We start from the raw sequence: 16,104 nt of genomic DNA, 5'->3' as shown, positions 1-16,104 counted from the left end.
ATAGTAGGCCAGAAAGAGGCACTATTTATCCATGTTGCAGCTTGATCTGAAAACTGTTCTTCTCTCCATTCCCACAAAGACGCTTCAAAAAGACCAGACCTACCCAGGGACACTGAATAGTACATGCAGCAAAGCCTTTTATGAGGCTTATTGACATGCTGTTCCAACACCACTTTTTTCTGAAAAATGCAGTGTTGGAAAACCAACTAAATAGAAAAAGCCATGCAAAACAACTCTGGTTTGAAGGACTTGATCTTTGTCCAGTTTGACCTCCAGTCCCTTCTGGCGACCTTACCCAAGACAAGGATTCAGACTGAAACTTGTGGCTCTGGCATGAAATTTTTCCTTCTCCAACACAGTGGGACAATCAATGACAAACGACTGGCTGGTTCTGATGACTAGGTGCACGGTGTGTATTAAAAACAATGAAAAGAATGATCCCTCTCCCTCTGACTGCCTGCCCTGAATATGTTGAAACCATTTAGAGAGAACTGTAGAATCAAATGAATGAAAAAATCAGTGGAAGAATGAAACTAAGTGGTCATTCTTAAAATTGTAAGAATTCCCTAATGCACAGGCATGCAAATGCAAATGCACCCTTATGCTTCAATATTTCCCTGTTGCTTTTTCTTTTTTACTTAAAGACAGTACGTGCACTTGATATTAACTGCTTATAGAAAATGTGCAACAATTCAAATTAAAGACAGTGTCGTTAAAATGAATGATACTGTCAGAAGGCATGGTCTTTCTCCACTGTAAGGAGCAATATTCACTACTAAATGGAAAAGATCTAGGGCTGTAAAGTGTTAATATTTCATGTATGAATTGAAGATACATATCTCCTTACTTGTTAGGCTGCTTACACATTCTATACATTCCTATCTTGAAAAACTAGTTTTTATTTGTCAGGTAGTTTATGGTATCTTGTACCTGCCTCATTTGGGTCATAGGGCAGAAATTGTCTCCTCTCTGTATCCTCCATCCTCAGGCATATTATCAAAATCCAAGAAAAGATGGAAATAATTTTTTATGCTCAGTAGATCCTTAAACGTTCTTTGTCCATTTGGCTTGAATTCTAAAGCAAATGTTTAAATCCTATGTAGACAACAAGAAGTCTTCCCAGCTTAAGTTTACTATTCCATTTGATAAGATATTATTACTTTACCATTGAATGTAGGCACCATCATTTCCCGTGTAATGCAAGGGAAGTCTGTTATCCCTTAGGGACTACACAACAGCTTCATCTACTTTTTCCATGATATATTAGCTTTCTAAAGATCTTTCTTTGCACATATTAAGTAACCATTTACAAGACTGAAACAATAGGCTGTCCCTAGCAGCAGAAGGAAAGGAAAAGGTGAAATGACAGAAGAAAATGTAGGGAAAACAATTAACTTTTTTACTGTTGGGAATTGGGGAAAATATCACATGTACAAAAAAATTAATGAATGTGGACTTAAATCATTAGAAATGATAGAAAAGTTGAGGGTAAATTTTATGTTCTCAATGAGATATTGCAGTATATTGGGGGGAGGAGAGAAGGGAGCTGTAAAGAGAGGATAATGAGCTTATTCTGAATGCTTTTCTTCTCCTTTTGCAGATCTCTTAATTTCTCCTGAGAGAGAGTAATCAGTGGGTTAAAAAATTAAAATGATGGCTCATACATCTGTTTGCCATTTTCACTCTTCTCTGACCTTAAAACCATCCATCCTGCTCCCTGGGGATTGCAATATTCATTGTTAAGAATGATCTTTTTTTTTCCTCTTTTTTGAATGAACTTCGTCCTATGCTTTGAATTTGCTGAGCATTAGTAAAGCACTGTTTTTTCCTCCCTGAAAATAATAAAATGTAGGGACAAATATTTGTAAACATCTGCTTGTGATTTAAAGAGTCAAATGGGTATTTATATGTTAAAATATCAAGATCTGTACACACAGGTATGAACTTTATGTCCAAAGTGGTCTTATGGAAAACCATGGGAGAAACAATAAAGCTGCAAAACAGGTTAAATACTTAAGGCCCATTGTCAAGCAAGACTTAGGCACTTGACATTCATCTGCTATTGATTTCTTTATAAAACTCATGCTAATTATCTAAGATATTTCTGAAAATGACGCTTGGCCTTGAAGTCACTTTCAGTTTCATGTAAATGTTTTTGAAAATTTTAGTTTGCATATCAAGCTTCATGCCCTCATGATCACCTCAGATCATTAAAATCTAGGTTAATGGGCTAACTTTTCCTATTATTTTTCCTTATATAAAGCCATGTATGTCAGGATAAAATTGGAAAGAGTTTTTTTTATGAGTAAGATGCAGCTAATATGTTAAAGTGCTAACTAGTATTATGTATCTCTTTCATGTGCTGCCAACACTAAAAATCATTGCCATAATGCCAAATTAGATAAATCTGCTGAAACCTTATTGGAATCTAGTGTTAGAGAAGAAAATTTCATTCTGTTTGCGCATAAATGTTTGGCCTCCTCACCTTAGTGTCTGATCCACAAATGCACTGTAATTACCCTCAGATATCTGCTATTTTGGTTTTAAACCTGAACATTAAATTTCTGTAAGTCCTAATGTGTGTGTTAAAAAAGAAAAGGAAAGAAGAAGAAAGGCACATATATTTTTCCGTATTTGGTATGTTATGTGTATTTTTATGGCCCTTCATTTCATCTGGTCCTTCTCTACAATTATTAGATTTCCCCTTAAGTTCCTTCCTTCCTATACAGATTTGTAGATGTGATGTCAACATAACATTGGTGGGGTCAAATGTTATTTTAATTATTGGTACTTGCACTTCACATAAAGATCCCTCCGTCCCGAGTGCAAGATTGAGTCGATCCCTCACCAACTTGGATAGACTCAGAAAACCTTATGCTGCATAAAGTCTGTGTTTACCTCCTAGATGAACCTATAGTTTGAGGTTGTTGCTAAGTCATTGACTACTACTAAACATTCAACGTTGGTAGTAGCATACTTTCTTCCATCCACTTAAGCAGGTAAAAGAGATTAAATTTCCTCCCTGAGAAACAGCATTTGTGCTACTCTGCGTCACAGCCAGGGCCAAGTAATTGTTTCATAGGCTTGTCCCACCTAGTTTACACTACTGATGTGTATCTTTTGATACTTTTCCCCCCAGGCTCCCCAGGTCATCTAAGTTGATCAGTGATGTTATTTTTTGGCCCATGCAGAAATAACAGCTTTTGTGTTGGTGCTGATTATCAAATGTCCAGTTTGGGACAGCTAATTGTAACTAAGGTAGGCTGAGTTTTCATTAATGAGGGCTAGCAAGCAGCTCATTAAGCATACAAAGTTTTTCTCCTCCCGACAGCAGACAGCGGCCTCTAGGTGTTGCTGCTGTAGGTGTTAAAGACATTTGTGTGTGTTCATCCCTTGGAAAATGATTGCAGTTGTGTCCCCTGCTGATCCATGGAAGCTGAGGATGATTTCCAGTGAGGGGGAGCTTGTCCACCAGAGCCGGTCTAGGTGGAGCTTTCAGTGTATGAAGGAGAGCAGGAGTCAGACCCTGGCCCTTTATTGGTGACATGTCACCGCACAACCCATCTCACGTGCTGTAAAACACCCCGCGTGAGGTAACTGGATGTATTGCACCACAGCATGAGACTGCACAGGCAGGTATGGCCTATCTCTGTCTGGCAGATTGCATGTGAAGTCAATAAAGTGTAAGCGAAAATACATGCATCGTGGATCTTAAACGAACTTACCGTGGTTCCTGAAAGCTGTTCTAGCCCATGTGACATGACAAAGCTGTATCAGTTCAGGATGGACTGCACAGATTTCAGCCCACACAAGATGGGGAAAAGTATTTGTCCACCTTTCTCATCTGAGAGGCAAAGACTGGTCAGCCTGAAAAAGTAAACTCATTCCTTCTCCACAGAGTGAATCCTTCCAGAGAAGCACTAAGGACAACAGAAACTGTGGAAAGAGAGCAATGCTGAGCTCTACTATGTGACAAAGTAAAGACTATCCAGGATTTTGGAAAATAATACATTCATCAAAAAGAGAAAAAGTTAACCAGCTACTAAGGAAAAACAATATATGCTTTAGTAGAAAATACAATTAATAAAAGCAACAAGGGCTTACAGTATAAACAAGCTATTATTTAGCTGCTAAAAAAACCCTATTGCATATAATGACTAATTTGCCAGCTGTGGCTTTTATATATTCCTTACAGGAAAAAAGAATATTAATTCCTTTGCCTTCTAGCTTTAGTAAAATTTCTGGAGTGTAATTTAAATGGGGTTTGATAACAACAGTATTGCTTCATGAGTATTAAGTGATCTTCCTTTGTATGTGTGATCACAAAACACATAAAAACTTGCAGACTCTGTGGACATTGTATTTGAATAAATTTCTTCCAGAGGCAAATGGAGCTTATAACATAGGGAGAAAAGGAGCAGTAGCTTCCTATTGTAAACTCCATTATTTTTTTGTGATGTAATATAGTGTAGTCATTAGAAAGTCAATGTTAGAAAATACTGTCTCCATCCAAGTAGCACTTAATCTCTATTACCTGGAGGTTAAAAGTCAAAGAACAATCATCCATGTCAGTGATTCCTGCAGCAGATTGTTACTGAACCATGTAAGGTCGTTTAGTGGGGAGAATTAGTTCCCAGCAGCTTCACATGTCAGAGATATTATAGTACTATTCTGCGCCAGCTCTTCTCCCTGGAAAATGATGACAATTCTACGGGCTTTTGCAGGAAAGGTGTCCTGTAGAAAGAACAGAAAGGCTTATCTTTGACAGACATTTCTGCCAAGGGTGACAATGAAAAGAAAAATTTTGCTGACTTTACCAGTCGGCTGTAGACGGAAGGTACACAAGCACAGCCAATTGCCCTCAACTTATCAAATATATCGGTAAGACATATCCTGTATTTTTGTAGTTAATACACCTTTTAAATCATTGTCAGTTTTTACATAGAGAATGAAACCTTTCTCCGGTGACAATCTGAGAGACCAGGAAAGCCCGGGAAAGCCTCAGAAATGGACCATTGACCAAGGACGGGTTGGAAACTTCTGTGTTAGTTTAACTGCAAAGTTGTCAATAGTGATGTTGGTGTATGGAATCAGTTTCCCTCTGGAAATGCTATAATCTGTCGAGGCAGTGAGGGTTCTGGCTGTGGTGTTCAGAACAGGTCAGCAAAAAAAAAGTCGGGATGAAAAAGAACAAGATGCCCAAGCCGTGGAATTGCTGTGGTCATGACATGGAAAGATGAGCTGCAGTTGTGTAGGGAAACTGACTGGAAGTAGCAAGAAGGGCTGAAGCACATCATGTTTGAAAGGAACATGCAAGGAGCTTGCATCTCCTCTTCCACCATATCACACCTATATGAAATCAAATGAAATAAAGTGAGAACATATTTTTTTCTGCAGTTTTATTTTTGATGTAAGGCTGATTTCATTTACTTTGTAATGCTTTACAGAGGAAATGTCACTTTCACCTCTCCACCCCAGTGGGCAACAAATGCTAATTCCAGCTTCTTGCCTTTGGAAAATAATACTGAAGAAATCAAAGTGAGGGTTTAAAATCGTCAAGGTACTTGGTTTGCTTTTTGTGTTTCCCAGGTCCATTTCCATAGAAACAGAAACTGAAGCAGTAGCAGAGAGCTCACACTCTCACTTTTCTGTTTTGGTTGCTTACTTCAAGCTGGGAGCGTAAAGAATAGTTTCGCCAACAAAGCCTCAGGACAGGGAAGCAGTGGAACTATTTGCTGAAGGGGCCAAATTATTTTGGTTTTTAATCTGCATAGAGTTATGGTGCAGATCAAAGGGTGAAAGGGTGCTCTTAGATGCACACATAGAAAAGAGATTTAATAAAAACATTTGAAGTATAAAATTCATCTTAAGTGTAAGAAATATGCCTTGTATCATATCTCTCCCTACCATTTAAAATAAAGAAATGTTCCATTTTAAAATAAAACAATTTTTTGCACAATACAGTCAGAAGCTTCATTATGCTTACATGTACCCAAAAAGCATGAGAATTTTTAAAAGAATAATTACTAGAAAGGGCAAATTTAGAATTAGTTTCACCAGAAGACACTTCTTTAGTGGACTGCAGTCAGCCTTCCTTACGATACGCAATCCTTCAAGTCATTCAAAAGCTTACTTGTCCAAAATAGGCATGTAATTATTTGTCAGATAAAATCATTGAATACCTACCATTTCTTCACCCTCATCATAGCAACAACAAGGGTAGGCAGACAATTTGTATCCAAACTAGTATCCTTTCTCAGAAATTTTTCAAGTGCAAGTACACGTCAGAATTATTTAATGCAATGTTATTGAAAACTCGAATTTTGAAGGCCGGAGAAGAACATGAGATCATCCAGCTTGCTTTAAGTTCTAACTCTGAATGTCAATCAGATATATTTACATTGAACAGAATTGACTGAGTCCAAAGTACAACTTTCAGAAAGTTTGTGTGGAAATTCTCTAAAATATTTTAAAACTCAAAAGACTCCTGTTTCAATAGGCAGCTTGCTTCAATAGTTAATTACCTTGGTAGTTAGAAAGCTGTGCTAGGTAGAAGTCTCAAGCCCAAACAGAATCAAGACACTAGGCTGTACTATCACAAATCAGACTTTGAAATAGACTTGAAATCTCCTTCTTTTTCATGTTTTACATTATTTTACTTTAAATCCATATTTCTTCACTTGACGGATAACTTTCAGTGCTTTACATGAAGTGCAGCCTCAACTGACATTACCAGAATGTCAGCCCCTATATCATGATATGTACTCTCATTTAGCCCCTAATCATAACATGTACTACACAGAAAAACAATACACAATGGGTTATGATATGTGACATTGCTTCCTGCAGCTTAAGGACTACAAACAGAGGAAATGCGGAAAGTGATGGCAAGAAAAAGAAGGGCCAGATGTTCAAAGACAGATAAAGATGAAGATGACATTTTTAAAACTCCTGTACATCGTTTATTAATCTGATTCCCTGGGAACTGAGAAGCGTGTGGAGCCAGATCACAATGTTTGAGGCCTTCATTATATGTATGAGTTGTATAATATATTAATACCAATAAGCTTTGATCTTTCAATGGACCACTGTTTCACAGGAAGATTCATAACCTTAATAATCTTTTATTCTGTCTCTTAAACTTGTGGATTATTTTATCCATAGATTTACCCACAGAATTAGAGTTTTTAGAGAAGATGTGTTTGGACGGGGTTGGACTTTTTCCCACACTCTCCTTTTTTCTTTTTTTTTAAAGTTAACTTCCAAAAAATAGAAAAAATAATTAGAAAACAGGGCACCTGATGTAGTCTTTGTTAAAAAGATATGAATAATCTTCCACATTCTCAACAGTTCTTCAAGGTGCAGCTAGTACAAAGCGCTCTTGCTATCAGAGGATCAGAGTAGCTTTCCACCACTGATCATTATATCATCTCAAAAATGTACTGTATGACAAACAGTATAAGACATCACTTGCATTTTGTCTGCCTCCCTACTCCCCTTCTCCCACACTTGTCAAAATACTTTCATTTCAAAGACTCTTTCTCAGTTACTTTCTAAAGAAGGTGTGGGAATGTCTCATTCCCCCCCACCCCTTTCATGATAAACATTTTATCTCCTCTTCCCCCACCCTTCCACCTCGTGCCTCCAGTTGTAATTCAAAAAGCAGGGCAAAACAGGCCTAACCTCAATTTCCTGTGTTGAATGTGCAGCTGCTTGATTGATGGCCTTATGAATTATTAATGAAAAGACATCGTGCATATTCATGAAGTGTCTCTTTATTAATTCATAATGCAGCTGCTGCGAAGGCAGGGAGTGGAGGACTCAGTCTCCTCCCACGTGGAGACATAAGCACTGTCTCTTCCTCAGCTTCTCCCCAATTCCTGCCCCTTTACTAGCTCACCCTCGGTTGGGCAACACCACCACCAATTTCCCTTTCTGTCGTGTTCTGTTCTGATGTCTTGTGCGCCAGTCTTGTGCCAGCCCACAACAAGAAGAACCAAGAGGGCTGGCATCAAATTCCCCTGTAATGTTTCTTATGAAAAATAAACCTTAATGGGAGTAACGAGAGTTTACAGCTCATTTCAATTATTTTCAGTTGCTCTCAGGTGCTGCAACACATGCTTCATTTAATTCTACAATGAATGCTACATGCAGCTTGGTGGTGTTTTGTCGCCGGAGACTAAAAAGATGCAGAAATATCCCAGAGGAAATGATGAAAAATAATAAAGTAGTTAGTTACCTTTGCAGCTATATTTTCCAGGAATAAGAAACAGAAAACACTGGAGACTTGAAGTAAACAAGCTCTTACTGACACAATTTTCTATGAAAAATAAAAAAGAGTAAAGCTCCGTGAACTTCTTGAGCATTACGGGGATAGGCAAACACAGAGGGTATGATTCTGTGTGAGTAGTACCATTTTTCTCTCCAAAATGGTGCTGGATATTTCATGGTATGATCTGGCCTTCAGTAGAGTTTGCCTTGATATAACTGGCAACTGGAATGATCAAAAAAACCCAGAAAACACTTTGCATTGGGTAACCCCAAGTCTCTGAATTCAGCATTGTGAATGGGGGTAGGTGATACAGATATAGTTTAAAATTAATTGAAAAAGAAGAAAGTTCTTCAAAGTTTCATGTCATCACAGAAGCAGGAAACCCCTGGCCACAGTGGTTCTCAAATAAACCACTCTGACAATGGCTGCCATTTCACAGTGGAAGGCAAAGTATAACTGGTAATGAGAAGGCGTTTGCCTGGGAGGGGTGGGGAGAAAGGAAAGAAGGTATAAAAACCCAGCAAGGCCACACTGGGGAATCACTTCTCAGTGGGATAAAGGGGGTGCTGCTAGTGTGAAGAATGAAATGAGAGTTTCTGAACCCTTATGGGCCCAGAACCTGTTAACATTTTGCACATTTAGTTTGTACACACACACACTGAAATAATTCCATTGCAGTCTAGTTTAGATCCTGAGTCCAAGATTTTAAAGCCAGAAGGGACTATTAGATCATCCCTTCTGACCTTCTGTGTAACACAGAACATAAAATATTATGCAGAGACTGTTGTACTGAGCCCAATAACCACTGTGGAGTCATAAGTCATTGGAGTTTCACTGTCAAGTTTTGTCTTCAATATTTGATCTTAAAAGCAAGGTGATTTGGCTTTAGATAAATAGAAAACCTTACCTCATTCTCTGTATCATTATCCCTACTCGCTCCAGCACAGGTTAAGGAACATGATCATTTGAAGTAATGCAATTCAGTGGAGGGCTCTGTGTTAAATTATCTAGCGGAGCTTCTGTTTGCTGGTGCTAACACAACTATTAGCGTGCGGTAGTATATTAAATAAGCAACACCCAAGATACAGCTTGAAGCAGTAACAGAGTCCTGGCTAAATATTTAAGTGGAACCAATTGCTGTCACAGATGCTTCTGCACTGAATGTGTCTGTCAGTCCCAGCTTCTCATCTGGACATCCTAGCACTGGGGGTTTTATGTTTGTTTGTTTGACCTCAAATTTTATTATAATCTGCATACTTCTTTACAATTTCATATGCAAGTTTTATCCACCTCAGTGCTTGTTATTAAGACAGGCAGCAGCATAATCATATGACTGCACCACAGCAGGTTCAGCGTTGGTATGTTTGTTTAAACCACAGAGAGCTCTTTCCTCACAGAAAGAAAACTTGTTTCTTCCTCAGGCCCAGCAGAAATCTGCTAAAGCTAGGAAGCAGTGGTGTGATTTGTTTTCTCATCTCTCCCCATGGGGCATGCAAACATTTCTTCAGATTTGGAAGGAGCTGTTCTGAATGGGAAACCTTTGCAGACTCAAAGTGAATGCGCATATCTGTTTTTATCACCTGCATCTGCTTATGACAGAGGAAGAGAAATATAGGTCAGTGGCAATTCATTCCATGAAAGAAAGGAGGGAGGATTCAGCCACATGGTGGAAATGAGAAAACAGATCTGAATTTTAATCTGGGCTTTGGGTCACTATCTTTGCTTCTCCCTGAAGTAGCCATATAAGTGGATGCTTTTGCTAACATTTCCATCTTCACAACACACTTACCAACAGCTTTCAGGCAGTGCTGTTGTTACCTGATAGCCTCCAGGCTGTTAACAGCAGCTAACAGAGTCAGGTGTCCTGCTGTCTTACAGAAAAGGTAGAACACCTTTTGGAGAAACATAATGGGGGTTTTGGTAGATTAAGGACCCTAACTAGATCACATATCAGGGAGAGTCTGATCCGTGTTTTCACATGTTGAGATAACATCTTTTGAATATAATGATGGAACTGAATACCTTAGAGAATGCTGGATCTGAATATATTAGAGTAGCAGTGATGTGCACATGGGATTCTTAATCACTGTGGGACTACGTACTGGGTAAAACTGTATTTTCTTTTTCATGTAATTACTAATAGGAAAGTAAGTTACCTATGGGTGAATAAACTCATACAAAATAAGGACCAATTCAGTCCTTCATTGAAATTTGACTGGAATCCAAATTTATATCTTTGGAAAGCCTAAAAATGGTCAGGGGTGTACTTTTCCTGTTTATAGATCCTTTTCAGGCATAGAAGTGTCAATTTACCACAGAAAACTGTTAGAAGAACTGAATCTGCATGTGTATTTTGTGGTTAGAAGACCCTCAGGCTGGTGGGACAGAGCGAAGCATACAGACACACACTGAATTCTGCCTCTCAAGGTGCTGAAGTTCACCTTCATTTTTACCTGCCTCATGGCCTAAACGTTTATGAAAGGTTAACTCTTTTTTTGTTGTTTAGAATGGTATTTCATTGTGCAATGTTTGATCTCGTTCAGATACAATCTCTAATTTTATTCTCAGGAAAAAAAAATTGGTATTTGTTGATGTCACTCACTTATTCTGTTTCCAGAATTATTTTGTTATACATTTTTTATCTATTTAATGCCATCCAGCTCCCCAATGGCAAGACTGCAATACTTGTCTCCTAGACAGTTCCAGACCAGTGGTTCTGCAGAAAACATCCTGAGTAGACATATCTGTGTTTTCCTCTCTTTACTTTTCTTTGTTCATGAAAATAATAAATAACATTTAAGTGTTCATCATACAAAGTTTTCAATTATTTAGGGGGTAAAGCAGGTGCATTTGCCATATTCAGTCTGATGATGGCTAAATAATTTATCCTAAATAAAGGTAGTAGAATGAAAAAATTATACAAATGAGAGACAACGAGGGACAGAAATAACATGTTTAAAATTTCTATAGAATATCAAAATTGTTATTGTCATACAGATATTGGAAGACTGTTTAAGGAGTATATTCTTCTTTTGGATGTACCTTCACACATACTGTGGTTTCAGTCAAGTCTGCAGAATCCTGAATTGTGATGCTGCAAAGGAGAAGAGAATTTGCTTGAGAATGTTATAATTTTAGGAATTCACTCCCTGTTATAAAGTGAAGTAAATTGTAGCTGAGGTATTACTCATAGTAACAATTCCAGAAAGAAAAATAATATTTTGAATGTAATATTTCATGTTTTTCCTTTTCATTGTTTAACAGTTAGTGGGTGAGAGGGATAACTTTCAGGTTTGAAATTAACATTCTTATTTGGTATCAAGCAAAAAATCCAGGAATAATAAAGTTACAATTACCTTTCTGAATTTAAATAATAAATATTCCTACTGCAAAGTGGCTTTTTTTTGTAAATATAGGCATAATGATAGAACAAGTGATACTTATGGGTCATTGTGAGTGAGTTCAATTCTAAGTGAGTAAGAGTGAGAAAAATGGGATTTACAGCATTCCTCAGGGGAGCAAAAGAATTGTATCTTTTAAAAAAATAAAGATCTAGCTAGTGTTCAGCTTGCTTTGTAGGCCATTTTGCTATCTCACACAGGCTATAGAAATTTCTTTGATTTTACCTTATAGTTCATAGTTTTGGGATACTGCAGAACAGTTGGATTTAAGCCTGATAGAGCAGAAAGTATTCACAGTGTTACAAAAGGAGCAAGGTCATGGTTTGCTGATTTGACTTCTTTTCTGCCTGCCATATTTATTTCTGTGGCCTTTGGGAAGAGGTGACATCTGCAGTGTAAAGAAAGTGCTCCTGAACCAGTGAATCCATTGACAAAGCAGTGGGCTTTGTTAGCTCACAAGAGAGATTGAAAGCCCCACAATCTGTAACTAGTGTTTTTTGTGGATGGGGCAGCAAGACCCAGCGAATGGAAGTGGGGATGCCAAAGAGGAGCCACAAACAAAGGACTGCAAGAGTTCCTGTATGAAAACTCAAGCTCCCCATTATTAATAAGCACCGTAAATAGCTATTAACTAAATCAAAACTAAATGTTAAAAACCAGTGCCAATTTCAAGCATAATCCTTAGAAAAGATGACAGGCTTAATGCTTCTAAAAATGGGAATGACTAGCGAATAGTTAAAGTAGACAGGCAGTCTATCTATCTGCAACACCTCCTGCATTGCCAGTTCTTTGCCCACCCTCTGTGCCCTCATCTACCTACCCCACCTATTCCAAGCCTTCTCCTGCTCCTGCACAGCAGCTGGTGGGTGCTATTGCCCTCTCCTGGCTAGAAACTGTGCAGTGCAGCTGTGCAATAAAGGTAAAGGAAAATCGACCAGGAAGACCTTGGTCCAGGGCAAATAAGTATCTCCTGTGGTTGAACTCTGGGGTTGCAGGAAGCCTCAGCATGGTGCAGAATATCAGCTAAAAGCTGAACAAGTACTGTTTCAGAGAGAAAACTAATGAAATTCAATAATACTGAAAGTGAGGTTAAAAACATCATTTATCTAGGGAAGACTGGATTACACAAATTCATTTAAAGAAGTATCTCTTCATCCTCCTGGCGCTGGACAAATCCACATGGGAAAGAGTTTTGGCCAGGTGCAGTTCGTCTGCGCAGCCGCTCTCCTGAATGTCTTCCTTTAGTCATCTCCGCTTAACGCAGACCCAGACACAGCCGCCAGTGGAATTGCATTAGCAGCAAGTCCAAGTTTCTTCTTTACTCTGCTTCCTGCGGTGGGCCCCTCCTGATCTCTCTGCTGTGACAGCAGCTTTAAGGGTTTAACAACACAGTGCCTTTTGATCTCATTTCGGCAGCTGTGATTAAATAGACACACATCACTTGCTGTGCCACTATGTGAGCAACCCATGGTTCACCTTCACTGAATTAGTACCCGCTGAGCACTGCAAATATTTGAAATGTCAATCCATTTGATAATGTCAAAGAGGGCTGCAAATACCACAGAATGGCACCAAGGAAACATTCAACACACGCAGTGGCATATATAATATCTCTTTTCTTCAGGACAAAAATCATAGTTAAATAGAAACAGGAAGCCATCGTAAGAAGATGTTAAGGTCAACAGATCTAATAACCTGAAGTAGGACGTGCTCCTGCAATTTATCATCTTAAAATTTTAAGCAAACCCATCCCCTTTCAAAGAACTTATTTTTTTCACATTCACCCGTTCTAGCAAATTATTTTCTATTAGTCAAAATTGGGATGTTCACAGCGCAACGACCCATATGTTTTACATGTAGATTGCGTAGCTTCAAATCAGGGCGGAAAGTAGAGCCTTGTTATGACACCTTTATTATGTTTTCCCACTCAAGAACCCTAAACCAGGGGGAAATATTTTATCTGAATAGAATACAATAATGAGGCCATATTTTCAGTCACAGAAGCTTGGATCAGCAAAGAAGCAGGTGAAAGTAGAAGAGATTAAGCTGACTAGTAGGTTGCACTTTGCCCTGTAGAAAAATTTACCTTTACAAAAGACAGCAGGAAATAAGACATTAAACTTGTTGCTGGGGGTTGAATGAGAAAGTTACCAACCTAAAACATGTGCAACAAGGAACTGAAATCTGGCAATTACACAGAGGAGGGAACTGTATTCCAAAGAGTTACAGCTTTTTTTTTTTTTTTTTCCTTTTTTTGTCTGTGTGTGTATTAGGCTTTCCTTGCTAAATTGCAGATTTTTAAACATTTCCCAAAATTGTACCAGCTAATATATAAGAAATTAAATATTAGTGATGCAGGGCAAGTTTCCTTTTTCTTTGAAAAGTCATTCACTCACCTAAAGTTTTAAAAAAACAAAAAAAGAAAAAAGTAAAGTTCATGTACTTACTGGCACAGCAGGCAAATAACATGGGCATTATTTGTGGCAGCTGAGAGTCAAGAGATGCTTTTTCCCCATTGTATACTGATGAAGACTAATGATTCACTGAGCACAAATACATCTGTATGTAATTAGATGAGTGGTACCTTAGCAATAGGAAGTTATAGTGAGACTTATTGTTTGTTTTATACCACTGTCCAATTATCTTGACATTTCAAAAGGCAGCTACTTTTCAGTAGCTCAAAGACAGGTGTCCAGTTAATCTAAAGAGCTATTTTTAAATAAGACAAGAAAAATGACGAACTGCAGTATACTCAGCAAGAACAGTGTTCATTAGCATAGGGCACACCACTAAAACCCCTTCTCAAGGTCTGGCTGCAAGTTCCTCTTGGGTTTATCAGTCACTTCAAAAGCTCCATTTTCAGCTTTTTTTGCCTTCCTCACTATCACATTTGGGTGAGATTCCACCTACAATTCATCACTTCCAAGCTCTGTATCAGTACATGAGAGATTGCTTTATGCTACCAGCATATCTGTATTTTTTCCTACTAACATATTTGTAAAAATATTTAAGAAAAAAAAGAAAATTTACACCAGGTCTTAGTCTATTTAACTAACATTATTAAAATACAGGTGGTAAGATTTATTAGTGGTAGATATGATTGATCAGTCTAAAAATCAATCTGAATTGATTGTAAATCTGAATTGCCAGTAAATCTCTCTGAGGTACTAACTTCTAAAACAAGTTGAGGAATTTTACTTGCTGCTGTGCCCGTTGTCTTTGTTAATAACAAACAGCATGTCACTGCTAACACCCCAAGCAGCAAAAGTTATTACTCATTCTCCTACCTCCTGTTCTGAAGAATTTCAAGGCAAAGTTCCCCTTATTTTCTTAAAAATTAAACAACTTCTATTGCAGTTTTACTTCCTTGACTTTATTGGATTTTATCTTTAATGTAAAAATATGCAGATACACACATACAAGCCCTATTACGCTGACGTCAGTGGCATTTGGTAAGAAGTACAACCGAAAAATTCAAGTCTCTTTCACTGGTCTCTCTCCTTTACATGTGTTTAATTAAACCTGAACTGTTGACCACTGCTGAGAAAGTGCTTCAAAAACAAGCTTATCAATTATTGCTCTTCCACCTGCTTTTCATGTGAAAGCAGGAGGGCAGGAGACTGCAGTCAAAAGCAGGCAGGCTCTAAAAAGCCTTTGAGTTTTGCTCACCTCTGCTAATTTTTCCTTTGATCATATTATTAGACAACAATGTCAGATATTCCTTTTCATGTGTGCAGTTTATCTCAAATCTTTGCCTTCTTATCCCCTAATCAGGAAGGGACTAAAATTCTGATTAATGTCTCTGTTACACAGGCGTTCATTAGTGTAATTCTTTCTTTGCCTATATCCCTCAATCACCTTTGAAGTGATTCAGTTGCACAACTAAAGCACAGAATATGAATATATTACAATACGGTGGCTTCAGTAGATCTCTCTCATCTGACTTCAGGACATGCTTTATCCTGAGGCGGACTTTAAGTATCCTCAGATACTCTTCCCAAGTGGCACGAGGAAAAAGTCCCTTCAGACCTTTCTCAGATGAAAGTGGGGCAAGGTCCTTACTTAGTGCTTGATTAGCTCATTCCCTGTTCTTCCTCTTTTCTTTCTTTCTTTTTTTCTTTCTTTCTTCCCCCCTCCCCCTCCCCAAACACACATCAGCTTTTCTCTGCCATCAACAAAGCTGATGTATGAACTGAAAATGGAGGAAAGCCTAATTAGAGGAATAGGCCCCTGGCTGATAATTAAAATGTGCACCTTGATCCATTATACTAGGTTCTGGCTTTGAACAGTATACATTTATTTATACTCATGGAATAAATAAAGATAGAGCTCCCTTTGCATGGCAAGACCTACCAATGAGCTTGTATTTATCTGCTGTTTCTTATTTTATTCACATCAGTGCTCATTTTACAGATATTTGAGTTGAGTGTA

This window comes from Aquila chrysaetos, chromosome 2, assembly GCF_900496995.4.
Source record: "Aquila chrysaetos chrysaetos chromosome 2, bAquChr1.4, whole genome shotgun sequence".
Taxonomy (NCBI): domain Eukaryota; kingdom Metazoa; phylum Chordata; class Aves; order Accipitriformes; family Accipitridae; genus Aquila; species Aquila chrysaetos.
The sequence above is the reverse complement of the archived record's forward strand: the minus strand, read 5'-3'. Positions refer to the sequence as shown.